The sequence below is a fragment of the Pan paniscus genome, chromosome 18 (genome assembly GCF_029289425.2).
Source record: "Pan paniscus chromosome 18, NHGRI_mPanPan1-v2.0_pri, whole genome shotgun sequence".
In the NCBI taxonomy this organism is placed as follows: Eukaryota; Metazoa; Chordata; class Mammalia; order Primates; family Hominidae; genus Pan; species Pan paniscus.
Genome location: NC_073267.2, coordinates 46,137,318 through 46,156,073, shown reverse-complemented (window position 1 = coordinate 46,156,073; position 18,756 = coordinate 46,137,318).

The window sequence follows — 18,756 nt, the reverse complement described above, 5'->3', positions numbered from 1 at the left end:
TGCATTCCATTCCATTCGGGATGATTCCATTCCATTCCATTCCATACCTTTCCATTGCTGTTGATTCCATTCCATTCCATTCCATTCCACTCCATTCCATTCCATTCCGTTTGTGTTGATTCCATTCCGTTCCAATCCATACCATTCCATTCCATTCCATTCCGGTTAATTCCATTCCATTCCATTTCATTCAATTCCATTCTGGTTGATTCCATTCAATTTCTTCCTATTCCATTCCATTCCATTCTATTCCATTCCATTCCATTCTATTCGCGTTGATTCCATTCCATCCCATTCCATTCCATTCCATCCCATTCCATTCCATTCCATTCGGGTTGATTCCATTGCATTCCATTCCATTCCATACCATTTGCGTGGATTCCATTCCATTCCATTCAATTCCATTGCATTCCATTCCATTCGGGTTGATTCCTTTCCATTCCATTCCATTGCATTCCATTCCATACCATTCCATTCCATTCCACTCAGGTTGATTCCATTCCATTTCTTTCCATTCCATTCCATTCCATTCCATTCCATTCGGGTTTATTCCATTCCATTCCATTCCATTCCATTCCATTCAATTCCGTTCCATTCCATTCCATTCTATGCCATTCCAATCCATTCCATTCCGTTTGATTCCATTCCATTCCATTCCATACCATTCCATTCCTGTTGATTCCTTTCAATTCCACTCCATTCCATTCCATTCCGTTTGGGTTGATTCCATTCCGTTCCAATCCATACCATTCCATTCCATTCGGGTTGATTCCATTCCATTCCATTCCATTCCATTTCATTGCATTCTGTTTGATTCCATTCCATTCCATTCCATTCCATTCCATTCTGGTTGATTCCATTCCATTCCATTCCATTCCATTTCATTACATTCCATTCGGGTTGATTCCATTCCATTCCATTCTATTCCATTCCATTCCATTCAATTCGCTTTGATTCCATTCCATTCGATTCCATTCCATTCGGATTGACTCCATTCCATTCCACTTCATTCCATTCTATTCCATTCCATTCCATTCCATTTCATTCCAATCCATTCGGTTTCATTCCATTCCATTCCATTCCATGCCATTCGGTTGCTTCCATTCCAATCCAGAACATTCCATTCCGTTCCATTCAATTCCGGTTCATTCCATTCCATTCCATTCCATTCCATTCTATTCCATTCTGTTTAATTCCATTCCATTCCATTCCATTCCATTCGAGTTGATTCCATTCCATTCCATTCTATTCCATTCCATTCCATTCTATTCCATTCCATTCCATTCTATTCGCGATGATTCCATTCCATCCCTTTCCATTCCATTCCATCCCATTCAATTCCATTCCATTCCATTCCATTCGGGTTGATTCCATTGCATTCCATTCCATTCCATTCTATTCCATTCCATTCGGGTTCATTCCATTCCATTCCGTTCCATTCGATTCCATTCCATTCCATTCCATTCGGGATGCTTCCATTCCAGTCAAGAACATTCCATTCCATTCCATTCCATTCCATTCCATTCCATTCCATTCCGGTTGATTCCATTGCATTCCATTCCATTCCATTTCATTCCATTCGGGTTGATTCCATTCCATTACATTCCATTCTGGTTGATCCTATTCGATTCCATTCGCTTCAATTCCATTCCATTCCATTCCATTCGAGTTGCTTCCATTCCATTCCAGAACATTCCATTCCATTCCTTTCCATTCTTTCCATTCCATTCTATTCGGGTTCATTCCATTCCATTCCATTCCATTCCGTTCCATTCTGTTAGAATCCATTCCGTTCCATTCCAATCCATTCCATTCCATTCCGATTGATTCCATGCCATTCCTTTCCATTCCATTCCGTTCCATTCCATTCCATTCCGATTAATTCCATGCCATTCCATTGCATTCCATTCCATTCCACTCCATTCCTCTGTGGTTGATTCCATTCCATTCCATTCCATTCCATTCCATTCCATTCCATTCCTTTCCAATCCGTTTCATTCCATTCCATTCAATTTCAATCCATTCGGGTTGATTCCATTCCATTCCATTCCATTCCATTAGGGTTGATGCCATTCCATCCCATTCAACACCATTCTATTCCATTTGGGTTGATTCCATTCCATTCCATTCCATTCCATTCCATTCCATTCCATTCGGGTTAATTCCATTCCATTCCATTCCATTCGATTCCATTTCATTCCATTCCATTCGGGATGCTTCCATTCCAGTCAAGAACATTCCATTCCATTCCATTCCATTCCTATCCATTCCTTTCCATTCCGGTTTATCCCTTTACATTCCATTCCATTCCTTTCGTTTTGATTCCATTCCATTCCATTCCATTCCATTCCATTCGGTTTGATTCCATTCCATTCCATTACATTGCTTTCCATTCCATTCCATTTCATTCCATTCGGGTTGATTCCATTCCATTCCACTCCATTCCATTCTGGTCGATTCCATTCCATTCCATTCCCTTCATTTCCATTCCATTCCATTCCATTCTGGTTGCTTCCATTCCGATCCAGAACATTCCATTCCATTCCTTTCCATTACATTCCATTCCGTTCCATTCGGGTTCATTCCATTCAATTCCATTCCATTCCATTCCATTCCATTCCATTCCATTCCATTCCACTCGGGATGTTTCCATTCCATTTCATTCTATTCCATTCCATTCCATTCCAAACCATTCCATTCTGGATGATTACATTCCATTCCATTCGTGTTGATACCATTCCATTCGTGTTGATACCATTCCATTCCACGCCATTCCATTCCATTCCTTTAGGGTTGTTGCCGTTCAATTCCATTCCATACCATTCCATTATATTTGGGTTGATTCCATTCCATTCCATTCCATTACATTCGGGTTAATTCCATTCCATTCCTTCCCATTCGATTCCATTCCATTCCATTCCATTCGGGATGCTTCCATTCCAGTCAAGAACATTCCATTACATAACATTCCATTCCATTCCATTCCGGTTGATTCCATTGCATTCCATTCCATTCCATTTCATTCCATTCGGGTTGATTCCATTCCATTCCATTCCATTACATTCCATTCTGGTTGATCCTATTCGATTCCATTCGCTTCAATTCCATTCCATTCCATTCCATTCGAGTTGCTTCCATTCCAATCCAGAACATTCCATTCCATTCCTTTCCATTCTTTCCATTCCATTCTATTCGGGTTCATTCCATTCCATTCCATTCCATTCCGTTCCATTCTGGTAGAATCCATTCCGTTCCATTCCAATCCATTCCATTTCATTCCGATTGATTCCATGCCATTCCTTTCCATTCCATTCCATTCCGTTCCATTCCATTCCATTCCGATTAATTCCATTCCATTCCATTGCATTCCATTCCATTCCACTCCATTCCTCTGTGGTTGATTGCATTCCATTCCATTCCATTCCATTCCATTCCATTCCTTTCCAATCCGTTTCATTCCATTCCATTCAATTTCAATCCATTCGGGTTGATTCCATTCCATTCCATTCCTTTCCATTATATTCCATTGCATTCCATTCCATTCGGGTTCATTCCATTCCATTCCATTCCATTTCATTCCCTTCTTGTTGAATCCATTCCATTCCCTTCCATTCCATCCCATTCCATTCTATTCCATTCCATTCCGATACATTCCATTCCTTTCCCTTCCATTCGTGTTGATTCCATTCCATGCCATGCCATTCCATTCCATTCCGGTTGATTCCATTCCATTGCATTCCATTCCATTCCATTCCATTCCATTCCATTCCATTCCATTTCATTTCCTTCGTGTTGATTCCATTCCATTCCATTCCATTCCGTTCCCTTCCATTCCATTCCATTAGAGTTGATTCCATTCCATTCCATTCAATTCCATTCCATTCCATTTCATTCCATTCTCGATGATTCCATTCCATTCCATTCCATTCCATTCGGGTTGATTCCATTCCATTTCATTCCATTAGATTCCATTCCTTTCCATTCCATTCGTGTTAATTCCATGCCATTCCACTCCATTCCATTGCCTTCCATTCCATTCCATTCCATTCGGGTTGCTTCTATTCCATTCCAGAACATTCCATTCCATTCCATTCCGATTGATTCCATTCCATTCCATTGCATTCCATTCCATTCCACTCCATTCCATTGTGGTTGATTCCTTTCCATTCCATTCCATTCCATTCCTTTCCATTCCGTTTCATTCCATTCCATTCAATTTCATTCCATTCGGGTTGAATCCATTCCATTCCATTCCTTTCCATTATATTCCATTCCATTACATTCCATTCGGGTTCATTCCATTCCATTCCATTCCATTCCATTCCCTTCGGGTTGAATAAATTCCATTCCCTTCCATTCCATTCCATTCCATTCGGGTTGATTCCATTCCATTCCTTTCCATTCCATTCCATTCCTGTTGATTCCATTCCATTTCTTTCCATTCCATTCCATTCCATTCCATTCCATTCTGGTTTATTCCATTCCATTCCATTCCATTCCATTCCATTCCATTCCATTCCATTCCATTCCATTCTATTCCATTCTATCCCATTCCATTCCATTCCATTCGGGATGATTCCATTCCATTCCATTCCATACCTTTCCATTGCTGTTGATTCCATTCCATTCCATTCCATTCCATTCCACTCCATTCCATTCCATTCCGTTTGTGTTGATTCCATTCCGTTCCAATCCATACCATTCCATTCCATTCCATTCCGGTTAATTCCATTCCATTCCATTTCATTCAATTCCATTCTGGTTGATTCCATTCCATTTCTTCCTATTCCATTCCATTCCATTCTATTCCATTCCATTCCATTCTATTCGCGTTGATTCCATTCCATCCCATTCCATTCCATTCCATCCCATTCCATTCCATTCCATTCGGGTTGATTCCATTGCATTCCATTCCATTCCATACCATTTGCGTGGATTCCATTCCATTCCATTCAATTCCATTGCATTCCATTCCATTCGGGTTGATTCCTTTCCATTCCATTCCATTGCATTCCATTCCATACCATTCCATTCCATTCCACTCAGGTTGATTCCATTCCATTTCTTTCCATTCCATTCCATTCCATTCCATTCCATTCGGGTTTATTCCATTCCATTCCATTCCATTCCATTCCATTCCATTCCATTCCATTCCATTCCGTTCCATTCCATTCCATTCTATGCCATTCCAATCCATTCCATTCCGTTTGATTCCATTCCATTCCATTCCATACCATTCCATTCCTGTTGATTCCTTTCAATTCCACTCCATTCCATTCCATTCCGTTTGGGTTGATTCCATTCCGTTCCAATCCATACCATTCCATTCCATTCGGGTTGATTCCATTCCATTCCATTCCATTCCATTTCATTGCATTCTGTTTGATTCCATTCCATTCCATTCCATTCCATTCCATTCCATTCTGGTTGATTCCATTCCATTCCATTCCATTCCATTTCATTACATTCCATTCGGGTTGATTCCATTCCATTCCATTCTATTCCATTCCATTCCATTCAATTCGCTTTGATTCCATTCCATTCGATTCCATTCCATTCGGATTGACTCCATTCCATTCCATTTCATTCCATTCTATTCCATTCCATTGCATTCCATTTCATTCCATTCGGGTAGATTCCGTTCTATTCCATTCCTATCCATACCATTCCATACCGGTTCATTCCATTCCATTCCATTCCATTCCATTCCATTCAATCCCATCCCATTCCATTCCATTCCATCCCATCCCATTCCATTTGGGTTGATTCCATTGCATTCCATTCCATTCCATTTCTTTCCAATCCATTCTGTTTCATTCCTTTCCATTCCATTCCATGCCATTCGGTTGCTTCCATTCCAATCCAGAACATTCCATTCCGTTCCATTCAATTCCGGTTCATTCCATTCCATTCCATTCCATTCCGTTCCATTCTATTCCATTCTGTTTAATTCCATTCCATTCCATTCCATTCCATTCGAGTTGATTCCATTCCATTCCATTCTATTCCATTCCATTCCATTGTATTCCATTCCATTCCATTCTATTCGCGTTGATTCCATTCCATCCCTTTCCATTCCATTCCATCCCATTCCATTCCATTCCATTCCATTCCATTTGGGTTGATTCCATTGCATTCCATTCCATTCCATTTCATTCCATTCGGGTTGATTCCATTCCATTACATTCCATTACATTCCATTCTGGTTGATCCTATTCGTTTCCATTCGCTTCAATTCCATTCCATTCCATTCCATTCGAGTTGCTTCCATTCCAGTCAAGAACATTCCATTCCATTCCATTCCATTCCATTCCGGTTGATTCCATTGCATTCCATTCCATTCGGGATGCTTCCATTCCAGTCAAGAACATTCCATTCCATTCCATTCCATTCCATTCCATTCCGGTTGATTCCATTGCATTCCATTACATTCCATTTCATTCCATTCGGGTTGATTCCATTCCATTACATTCCATTACATTCCATTCTGGTTGATCCTATTCGATTCCATTCGCTTCAATTCCATTTCATTCCATTCCATTCGAGTTGCTTCCATTCCATTCCAGAACATTCCATTCCATTCCTTTCCATTCTTTCCATTCCATTCTATTCGGGTTCATTCCATTCCATTCCATTCCGTTCCATTCTGGTAGAATCCATTCCGTTCCATTCCAATCCATTCCATTCCATTCCGATTGATTCCATGCCATTCCTTTCCATTCCATTCCATTCCATTCCATTCCATTCCGATTAATTCCATGCCATTCCATTGCATTCCATTCCATTCCACTCCATTCCTCTGTGGTTGATTCCATTCCATTCCATTCCATTCCATTCCATTCCATTCCATTCCTTTCCAATCCGTTTCATTCCATTCCATTCAATTTCAATCCATTCGGGTTGATTCCATTCCATTCCATTCCATTCCATTAGGGTTGATGCCATTCCATTCCATTCAACACCGTTCTATTCCATTTGGGTTGATTCCATTCCATTCCATTCCATTCCATTACATTACATTACATTCGGGTTAATTCCATTCCATTCCATTCCATTCCATTCCATTTCATTCCATTCCATTCGGGATGCTTCCATTCCAGTCAAGAACATTCCATTCCATTCCATTCCATTCCTATCCATTCCTTTCCATTCCGGTTTATCCCTTTACATTCCATTCCATTCCTTTCGTTTTGATTCCATTCCATTCCATTCCATTCCATTCCATTCCATTCGGTTTGATTCCATTCCATTCCATTACATTGCTTTCCATTCCATTCCATTTCATTCCATTCGGGTTGATTCCATTCCATTCCACTCCATTCCATTCTGGTCGATTCCATTCCATTCCATTCCCTTCATTTCCATTCCATTCCATTCCATTCTGGTTGCTTCCATTCCGATCCAGAACATTCCATTCCATTCCTTTCCATTACATTCCATTCCGTTCCATTCGGGTTCATTCCATTCAATTCCATTCCATTCCATTCCATTCCATTCCATTCCATTCCATTCCACTCGGGATGTTTCCATTCCATTTCATTCTATTCCATTCCATTCCATTCCAATCCATTCCATTCTGGATGATTACATTCCATTCCATTCGTGTTGATACCATTCCATTCCACGCCATTCCATTCCATTCCCTTAGGGTTGTTGCCGTTCAATTCCATTCCATACCATTCCATTATATTTGGGTTGATTCCATTCCATTCCATTCCATTACATTCGGGTTAATTCCATTCCATTCCTTCCCATTCGATTCCATTCCATTCCATTCCATTCGGGATGCTTCCATTCCAGTCAAGAACATTCCATTACATAACATTCCATTCCATTCCATTCCGGTTGATTCCATTGCATTCCATTCCATTCCATTTCATTCCATTCGGGTTGATTCCATTCCATTCCATTCCATTACATTCCATTCTGGTTGATCCTATTCGATTCCATTCGCTTCAATTCCATTTCATTCCATTCCATTCGAGTTGCTTCCATTCCAATCCAGAACATTCCATTCCATTCCTTTCCATTCTTTCCATTCCATTCTATTCGGGTTCATTCCATTCCATTCCGTTCCATTCCGTTCCATTCTGGTAGAATCCATTCCGTTCCATTCCAATCCATTCCATTTCATTCCGATTGATTCCATGCCATTCCTTTCCATTCCATTCCATTCCGTTCCATTCCATTCCATTCCGATTAATTCCATTCCATTCCATTGCATTCCATTCCATTCCACTCCATTCCTCTGTGGTTGATTGCATTCCATTCCATTCCATTCCATTCCATTCCATTCCATTCCATTCCTTTCCAATCCGTTTCATTCCATTCCATTCAATTTCAATCCATTCGGGTTGATTCCATTCCATTCCATTCCTTTACATTATATTCCATTGCATTCCATTCCATTCGGGTTCATTCCATTCCATTCCATTCCATTCCATTCCATTCCGTTCCATTCCCTTCGTGTTGAATCCATTCCATTCCCTTCCATTCCATCCCATTCCATTCTATTCCATTCCATTCCGATACATTCCATTCCATTCCCTTCCATTCGTGTTGATTCCATTCCATGCCATGCCATTCCATTCCATTCCGGTTGATTCCATTCCATTCCATTCCATTCCATTCCATTCCATTCCATTCCATTCCATTTCATTTCCTTCGTGTTGATTCCATTCCATTCCATTCCATTCCGTTCCCTTCCATTCCATTCCATTAGAGTTGATTCCATTCCATTCCATTCAATTCCATTCCATTCCATTTCATTCCATTCTCGATGATTCCATTCCATTCCATTCCATTCCATTCGGGTTGATTCCATTCCATTTCATTCCATCAGATTCCATTCCTTTCCATTCCATTCGTGTTAATTCCATGCCATTCCACTCCATTCCATTGCCTTCCATTCCATTCCATTCCATTCGGGTTGTTTCTATTCCATTCCAGAACATTCCATTCCATTCCATTCCGATTGATTCCATTCCATTCCATTTCATTCCATTCCATTCCACTCCATTCCATTGTGGTTTATTCCTTTCCATTCCATTCCATTCCTTTCCATTCCGTTTCATTCCATTCCATTCAATTTCATTCCATTCGGGTTGAATCCATTCCATTCCATTCCTTTCCATTATATTCCATTCCATTCCATTCCATTCGGGTTCATTCCATTCCATTCCATTCCATTCCATTCCATTCCCTTCGGGTTGAATAAATTCCATTCCCTTCCATTCCATTCCATTCCATTCGGGTTGATTCCATTCCATTCCATTCCATTCCATTCCATTCCATTCCGGTTGATTCCATTCCATTTCTTTGCATTCCATTCCATTCCATTCCATTCCATTCTGGTTTATTCCATTCCATTCCATTCCATTCCATTCCATTCCTTTCCATTCCATTCCATTCTCTTCCATTCTATCCCATTCCATTCCATTCCATTCGGGATGATTCCATTCCATTCCATTCCATACCTTTCCATTGCTGTTGATTCCATTCCATTCCATTCCATTCCACTCCATTCCATTCCATTCCGTTTGTGTTGATTCCATTCCGTTCCAATCCATACCATTCCATTCCATTCCATTCCGGTTAATTCCATTCCATTCCATTTCATTCAATTCCATTCTGGTTGATTCCATTCAATTTCTTCCTATTCCATTCCATTCCATTCTATTCCATTCCATTCCATTCTATTCGCGTTGATTCCATTCCATCCCATTCCATTCCATTCCATCCCATTCCATTCCATTCCATTCGGGTTGATTCCATTGCATTCCATTCCATTCCATACCATTTGCGTGGATTCCATTCCATTCCATTCAATTCCATTGCATTCCATTCCATTCGGGTTGATTCCTTTCCATTCCATTCCATTGCATTCCATTCCATACCATTCCATTCCATTCCACTCAGGTTGATTCCATTCCATTTCTTTCCATTCCATTCCATTCCATTCCATTCCATTCGGGTTTATTCCATTCCATTCCATTCCATTCCATTCCATTCCATTCCGTTCCATTCCATTCCATTCTATGCCATTCCAATCCATTCCATTCCGTTTGATTCCATTCCATTCCATTCCATACCATTCCATTCCTGTTGATTCCTTTCAATTCCACTCCATTCCATTCCATTCCGTTTGGGTTGATTCCATTCCGTTCCAATCCATACCATTCCATTCCATTCGGGTTGATTCCATTCCATTCCATTCCATTCCATTTCATTGCATTCTGTTTGATTCCATTCCATTCCATTCCATTCCATTCCATTCCATTCCATTCTTGTTGATTCCATTCCATTCCATTCCATTCCATTTCATTACATTCCATTCGGGTTGATTCCATTCCATTCCATTCTATTCCATTCCATTCCATTCAATTCGCTTTGATTCCATTCCATTCGATTCCATTCCATTCGGATTGACTCCATTCCATTCCATTTCATTCCATTCTATTGCATTCCATTGCATTCCATTTCATTCCATTCGGGTAGATTCCGTTCTATTCCATTCCTATCCATACCATTCCATACCGGTTCATTCCATTCCATTCCATTCCATTCCATTCCATCCCATCCCATTCCATTTGGGTTGATTCCATTCCATTCCATTCCATTCCATTTCTTTCCAATCCATTCGGTTTCATTCCATTCCATTCCATTCCATGCCATTCGGTTGCTTCCATTCCAATCCAGAACATTCCATTCCGTTCCATTCAATTCCGGTTCATTCCATTCCATTCCATTCCATTCCATTCCGTTCCATTCCATTTCATTCCATTCTCGATGATTCCATTCCATTCCATTCCATTCCATTCGGGTTGATTCCATTCCATTTCATTCCATCAGATTCCATTCCTTTCCATTCCATTCGTGTTAATTCCATGCCATTCCACTCCATTCCATTGCCTTCCATTCCATTCCATTCCATTCGGGTTGTTTCTATTCCATTCCAGAACATTCCATTCCATTCCATTCCGATTGATTCCATTCCATTCCATTTCATTCCATTCCATTCCACTCCATTCCATTGTGGTTGATTCCTTTCCATTCCATTCCATTCCTTTCCATTCCGTTTCATTCCATTCCATTCAATTTCATTCCATTCGGGTTGAATCCATTCCATTCCATTCCTTTCCATTATATTCCATTCCATTCCATTCCATTCGGGTTCATTCCATTCCATTCCATTCCATTCCATTCCATTCCCTTCGGGTTGAATAAATTCCATTCCCTTCCATTCCATTCCATTCCATTCGGGTTGATTCCATTCCATTCCATTCCATTCCATTCCATTCCATTCCGGTTGATTCCATTCCATTTCTTTGCATTCCATTCCATTCCATTCCATTCCATTCTGGTTTATTCCATTCCATTCCATTCCATTCCATTCCATTCCTTTCCATTCCATTCCATTCTCTTCCATTCTATCCCATTCCATTCCATTCCATTCGGGATGATTCCATTCCATTCCATTCCATACCTTTCCATTGCTGTTGATTCCATTCCATTCCATTCCATTCCACTCCATTCCATTCCATTCCGTTTGTGTTGATTCCATTCCGTTCCAATCCATACCATTCCATTCCATTCCATTCCGGTTAATTCCATTCCATTCCATTTCATTCAATTCCATTCTGGTTGATTCCATTCAATTTCTTCCTATTCCATTCCATTCCATTCTATTCCATTCCATTCCATTCTATTCGCGTTGATTCCATTCCATCCCATTCCATTCCATTCCATCCCATTCCATTCCATTCCATTCGGGTTGATTCCATTGCATTCCATTCCATTCCATACCATTTGCGTGGATTCCATTCCATTCCATTCAATTCCATTGCATTCCATTCCATTCGGGTTGATTCCTTTCCATTCCATTCCATTGCATTCCATTCCATACCATTCCATTCCATTCCACTCAGGTTGATTCCATTCCATTTCTTTCCATTCCATTCCATTCCATTCCATTCCATTCGGGTTTATTCCATTCCATTCCATTCCATTCCATTCCATTCCATTCCGTTCCATTCCATTCCATTCTATGCCATTCCAATCCATTCCATTCCGTTTGATTCCATTCCATTCCATTCCATACCATTCCATTCCTGTTGATTCCTTTCAATTCCACTCCATTCCATTCCATTCCGTTTGGGTTGATTCCATTCCGTTCCAATCCATACCATTCCATTCCATTCGGGTTGATTCCATTCCATTCCATTCCATTCCATTTCATTGCATTCTGTTTGATTCCATTCCATTCCATTCCATTCCATTCCATTCCATTCCATTCTTGTTGATTCCATTCCATTCCATTCCATTCCATTTCATTACATTCCATTCGGGTTGATTCCATTCCATTCCATTCTATTCCATTCCATTCCATTCAATTCGCTTTGATTCCATTCCATTCGATTCCATTCCATTCGGATTGACTCCATTCCATTCCATTTCATTCCATTCTATTGCATTCCATTGCATTCCATTTCATTCCATTCGGGTAGATTCCGTTCTATTCCATTCCTATCCATACCATTCCATACCGGTTCATTCCATTCCATTCCATTCCATTCCATTCCATCCCATCCCATTCCATTTGGGTTGATTCCATTCCATTCCATTCCATTCCATTTCTTTCCAATCCATTCGGTTTCATTCCATTCCATTCCATTCCATGCCATTCGGTTGCTTCCATTCCAATCCAGAACATTCCATTCCGTTCCATTCAATTCCGGTTCATTCCATTCCATTCCATTCCATTCCATTCCGTTCCATTCTATTCCATTCTGTTTAATTCCATTCCATTCCATTCCATTCCATTCGAGTTGATTCCATTCCATTCCATTCTATTCCATTCCATTCCATTCTATTCCATTCCATTCCATTCTATTCGCGTTGATTCCATTCCATCCCTTTCCATTCCATTCCATCCCATTCCATTCCATTTGGGTTGATTCCATTGCATTCCATTCCATTCCATTTCATTCCATTCGGGTTGATTCCATTCCATTACATTCCATTACATTCCATTCTGGTTGATCCTATTCGATTCCATTCGCTTCAATTCCATTCCATTCCATTCCATTCGAGTTGCTTCCATTCCAGTCAAGAACATTCCATTCCATTCCATTCCATTCCATTCCATTCCGGTTGATTCCATTGCATTCCATTCCAATCGGGATGCTTCCATTCCAGTCAAGAACATTCCATTCCATTCCATTCCATTCCATTCCGGTTGATTCCATTGCATTCCATTACATTCCATTTCATTCCATTCGGGTTGATTCCATTCCATTACATTCCATTACATTCCATTCTGGTTGATCCTATTCGATTCCATTCGCTTCAATTCCATTTCATTCCATTCCATTCGAGTTGCTTCCATTCCATTCCAGAACATTCCATTCCATTCCTTTCCATTCTTTCCATTCCATTCTATTCGGGTTCATTCCATTCCATTCCATTCCTTTCCATTCTGGTAGAATCCATTCCGTTCCACTCCAGTCCATTCCATTCCATTCCGATTGATTCCATGCCATTCCTTTCCATTCCATTCCGTTCCATTCCATTCCATTCCGATTAATTCCATGCCATTCCATTGCATTCCATTCCATTCCACTCCATTCCTCTGTGGTTGATTCCATTCCATTCCATTCCATTCCTTTCCATTCCATTCCATTCCTTTCCAATCCGTTTCATTCCATTCCATTCAATTTCAATCCATTCGGGTTGATTCCATTCCATTCCATTCCATTCCATTAGGGTTGATGCCATTCCATTCCATTCAACACCGTTCTATTCCATTTGGGTTGATTCCATTCCATTCCATTCCATTCCATTACATTACATTCGGGTTAATTCCATTCCATTCCATTCCATTCCATTCCATTTCATTCCATTCCATTCGGGATGCTTCCATTCCAGTCAAGAACATTCCATTCCATTCCATTCCATTCCTATCCATTCCTTTCCATTCCGGTTTATCCCTTTACATTCCATTCCATTCCTTTCGTTTTGATTCCATTCCATTCCATTCCATTCCATTCCATTCGGTTTGATTCCATTCCATTCCATTACATTGCTTTCCATTCCATTCCATTTCATTCCATTCGGGTTGATTCCATTCCATTCCACTCCATTCCATTCTGGTCGATTCCATTCCATTCCATTCCCTTCATTTCCATTCCATTCCATTCCATTCTGGTTGCCTCCATTCCGATCCAGAACATTCCATTCCATTCCTTTCCATTACATTCCATTCCGTTCCATTCGGGTTCATTCCATTCAATTCCATTCCATTCCATTCCATTCCATTCCATTCCATTCCACTCGGGATGTTTCCATTCCATTTCATTCTATTCCATTCCATTCCATTCCAATCCATTCCATTCTGGATGATTACATTCCATTCCATTCGTGTTGATACCATTCCATTCCACGCCATTCCATTCCATTCCTTTTGGGTTGTTGCCGTTCAATTCCATTCCATACCATTCCATTATATTTGGGTTGATTCCATTCCATTCCATTCCATTACATTCGGGTTAATTCCATTCCATTCCTTCCCATTCGATTCCATTCCATTCCATTCCATTCGGGATGCTTCCATTCCAGTCAAGAACATTCCATTACATAACATTCCTTTCCATTCCATTCCGGTTGATTCCATTGCATTCCATTCCATTCCATTTCATTCCATTCGGGTTGATTCCATTCCATTCCATTCCATTACATTCCATTCTGGTTGATCCTACTCGATTCCATTCGCTTCAATTCCATTTCATTCCATTCCATTCGAGTTGCTTCCATTCCAATCCAGAACATTCCATTCCATTCCTTTCCATTCTTTCCATTCCATTCTATTCGGGTTCATTCCATTCCATTCCGTTCCATTCTGGTAGAATCCATTCCGTTCCATTCCAATCCATTCCATTTCATTCCGATTGATTCCATGCCATTCCTTTCCATTCCATTCCATTCCGTTCCATTCCATTCCATTCCGATTAATTCCATTCCATTCCATTGCATTCCATTCCATTCCACTCCATTCCTCTGTGGTTGATTGCATTCCATTCCATTCCATTCCATTCCATTCCATTCCATTCCATTCCATTCCTTTCCAATCCGTTTCATTCCATTCCATTCAATTTCAATCCATTCGGGTTGATTCCATTCCATTCCATTCCTTTACATTATATTCCATTGCATTCCATTCCATTCGGGTTCATTCCATTCCATTCCATTCCATTCCATTCCATTCCATTCCATTCCATTCCCTTCGTGTTGAATCCATTCCATTCCCTTCCATTCCATCCCATTCCATTCTATTCCATTCCATTCCGATACATTCCATTCCATTCCCTTCCATTCGTGTTGATTCCTTTCCATGCCATGCCATTCCATTCCATTCCGGTTGATTCCATTTCATTCCATTCCATTCCATTCCATTCCATTCCATTCCATTCCATTTCATTTCCTTCGTGTTGATTCCATTCCATTCCATTCCATTCCGTTCCCTTCCATTCCATTCCATTAGAGTTGATTCCATTCCATTCCATTCAATTCCATTCCATTCCATTTCATTCCATTCTCGATGATTCCATTCCATTCCATTCGGGTTGATTCCATTCCATTTCATTCCATCAGATTCCATTCCTTTCCATTCCATTCGTGTTAATTCCATGCCATTCCACTCCATTCCATTGCCTTCCATTCCATTCCATTCCATTCGGGTTGCTTCTATTCCATTCCAGAACATTCCATTCCATTCCATTCCGATTGATTCCATTCCATTCCATTGCATTCCATTCCATTCCACTCCATTCCATTGTGGTTGATTCCTTTCCATTCCATTCCATTCCTTTCCATTCCGTTTCATTCCATTCCATTCAATTTCATTCCATTCGGGTTGAATCCATTCCATTCCATTCCTTTCCATTATATTCCATTCCATTCCATTCCATTCGGGTTCATTCCATTCCATTCCATTCCATTCCATTCCATTCCATTCCATTCCATTCCCTTCGGGTTGAATAAATCCCATTCCCTTCCATTCCATTCCATTCCATTCGGGTTGATTCCATTCCATTCCATTCCATTCCATTCCATTCCATTCCGGTTGATTCCATTCCATTTCTTTCCATTCCATTCCATTCCATTCCATTCCATTCTGGTTTATTCCATTCCATTCCATTCCATTCCATTCCATTCCTTTCCATTCCATTCCATTCTCTTCCATTCTATCCCATTCCATTCCATTCCATTCGGGATTATTCCATTCCATTCCATTCCATACCTTTCCATTGCTGTTGATTCCATTCCATTCCATTCCATTCCACTCCATTCCATTCCATTCCGTTTGTGTTGATTCCATTCCGTTCCAATCCATACCATTCCATTCCATTCCATTCCGGTTAATTCCATTCCATTCCATTTCATTCAATTCCATTCTGGTTGATTCCATTCCATTTCTTCCTATTCCATTCCATTCCATTCTATTCCATTCCATTCCATTCTATTCGCGTTGATTCCATTCCATCCCATTCCATTCCATTCCATCCCATTCCATTCCATTCCATTCGGGTTGATTCCATTGCATTCCATTCCATTCCATACCATTTGCGTGGATTCCATTCCATTCCATTCAATTCCATTGCATTCCATTCCATTCGGGTTGATTCCTTTCCATTCCATTCCATTGCATTCCATTCCATACCATTCCATTCCATTCCACTCAGGTTGATTCCATTCCATTTCTTTCCATTCCATTCCATTCCATTCCATTCCATTCGGGTTTATTCCATTCCATTCCATTCCATTCCATTCCATTCCATTCCGTTCCATTCCATTCCATTCTATGCCATTCCAATCCATTCCATTCCGTTTGATTCCATTCCATTCCATTCCATACCATTCCATTCCTGTTGATTCCTTTCAATTCCACTCCATTCCATTCCATTCCGTTTGGGTTGATTCCATTCCGTTCCAATCCATACCATTCCATTCCATTCGGGTTGATTCCATTCCATTCCATTCCATTCCATTTCATTGCATTCTGTTTGATTCCATTCCATTCCATTCCATTCCATTCCATTCTGGTTGATTCCATTCCATTCCATTCCATTCCATTTCATTACATTCCATTCGGGTTGATTCCATTCCATTCCATTCTATTCCATTCCATTCCATTCAATTCGCTTTGATTCCATTCCATTCGATTCCATTCCTTTCGGATTGACTCCATTCCATTCCACTTCATTCCATTCTATTCCATTCCATTGCATTCCATTTCATTCCATTCGGGTAGATTCCGTTCTATTCCATTCCTATCCATACCATTCCATACCGGTTCATTCCATTCCATTCCATTCCATTCCATTCCATTCCATTCCATCCCATTCCATTTGGGTTGATTCCATTCCATTCCATTCCATTCCATTTCATTCCAATCCATTCGGTTTCATTCCATTCCATTCCATTCCATGCCATTCGGTTGCTTCCATTCCAATCCAGAACATTCCATTCCGTTCCATTCAATTCCGGTTCATTCCATTCCATTCCATTCCATTCCATTCTATTCCATTCTGTTTAATTCCATTCCATTCCATTCCATTCCATTCGAGTTGATTCCATTCCATTCCATTCTATTCCATTCCATTCCATTCTATTCCATTCCATTCCATTCTATTCGCGTTGATTCCATTCCATCCCTTTCCATTCCATTCCATCCCATTCAATTCCATTCCATTCCATTCCATTCGGGTTGATTCCATTGCATTCCATTCCATTCCATTCTATTCCATTCCATTCGGGTTCATTCCATTCCATTCCGTTCCATTCGATTCCATTCCATTCCATTCCATTCGGGATGCTTCCATTCCAGTCAAGAACATTCCATTCCATTCCATTCCATTCCATTCCATTCCATTCCATTCCGGTTGATTCCATTGCATTCCATTCCATTCCATTTCATTCCATTCGGGTTGATTCCATTCCATTACATTCCATTCTGGTTGATCCTATTCGATTCCATTCGCTTCAATTCCATTCCATTCGAGTTGCTTCCATTCCATTCCAGAACATTCCATTCCATTCCTTTCCATTCTTTCCATTCCATTCTATTCGGGTTCATTCCATTCCATTCCATTCCATTCCGTTCCATTCTGTTAGAATCCATTCCGTTCCATTCCAATCCATTCCATTCCATTCCGATTGATTCCATGCCATTCCTTTCCATTCCATTCCGTTCCATTCCATTCCATTCCGATTAATTTCATGCCATTCCATTGCATTCCATTCCATTCCACTCCATTCCTCTGTGGTTGATTCCATTCCATTCCATTCCATTCCATTCCATTCCATTCCTTTCCAATCCGTTTCATTCCATTCCATTCAATTTCAATCCATTCGGGTTGATTCCATTCCATTCCATTCCATTCCATTAGGGTTGATGCCATTCCATTCCATTCAACACCATTCTATTCCATTTGGGTTGATTCCATTCCATTCCATTCCATTCCATTCCATTCCATTCCATTACATTCGGGTTGATTCCATTCCATTCCATTCTATTCCATTCCATTCCATTCAATTCGCTTTGATTCCATTCCATTCGATTCCATTCCATTCGGATTGACTCCATTCCATTCCATTTCATTCCATTCTATTCCATTCCATTGCATTCCATTTCATTCCATTCGGGTAGATTCCGTTCTATTCCATTCCTATCCATACCATTCCATACCGGTTCATTCC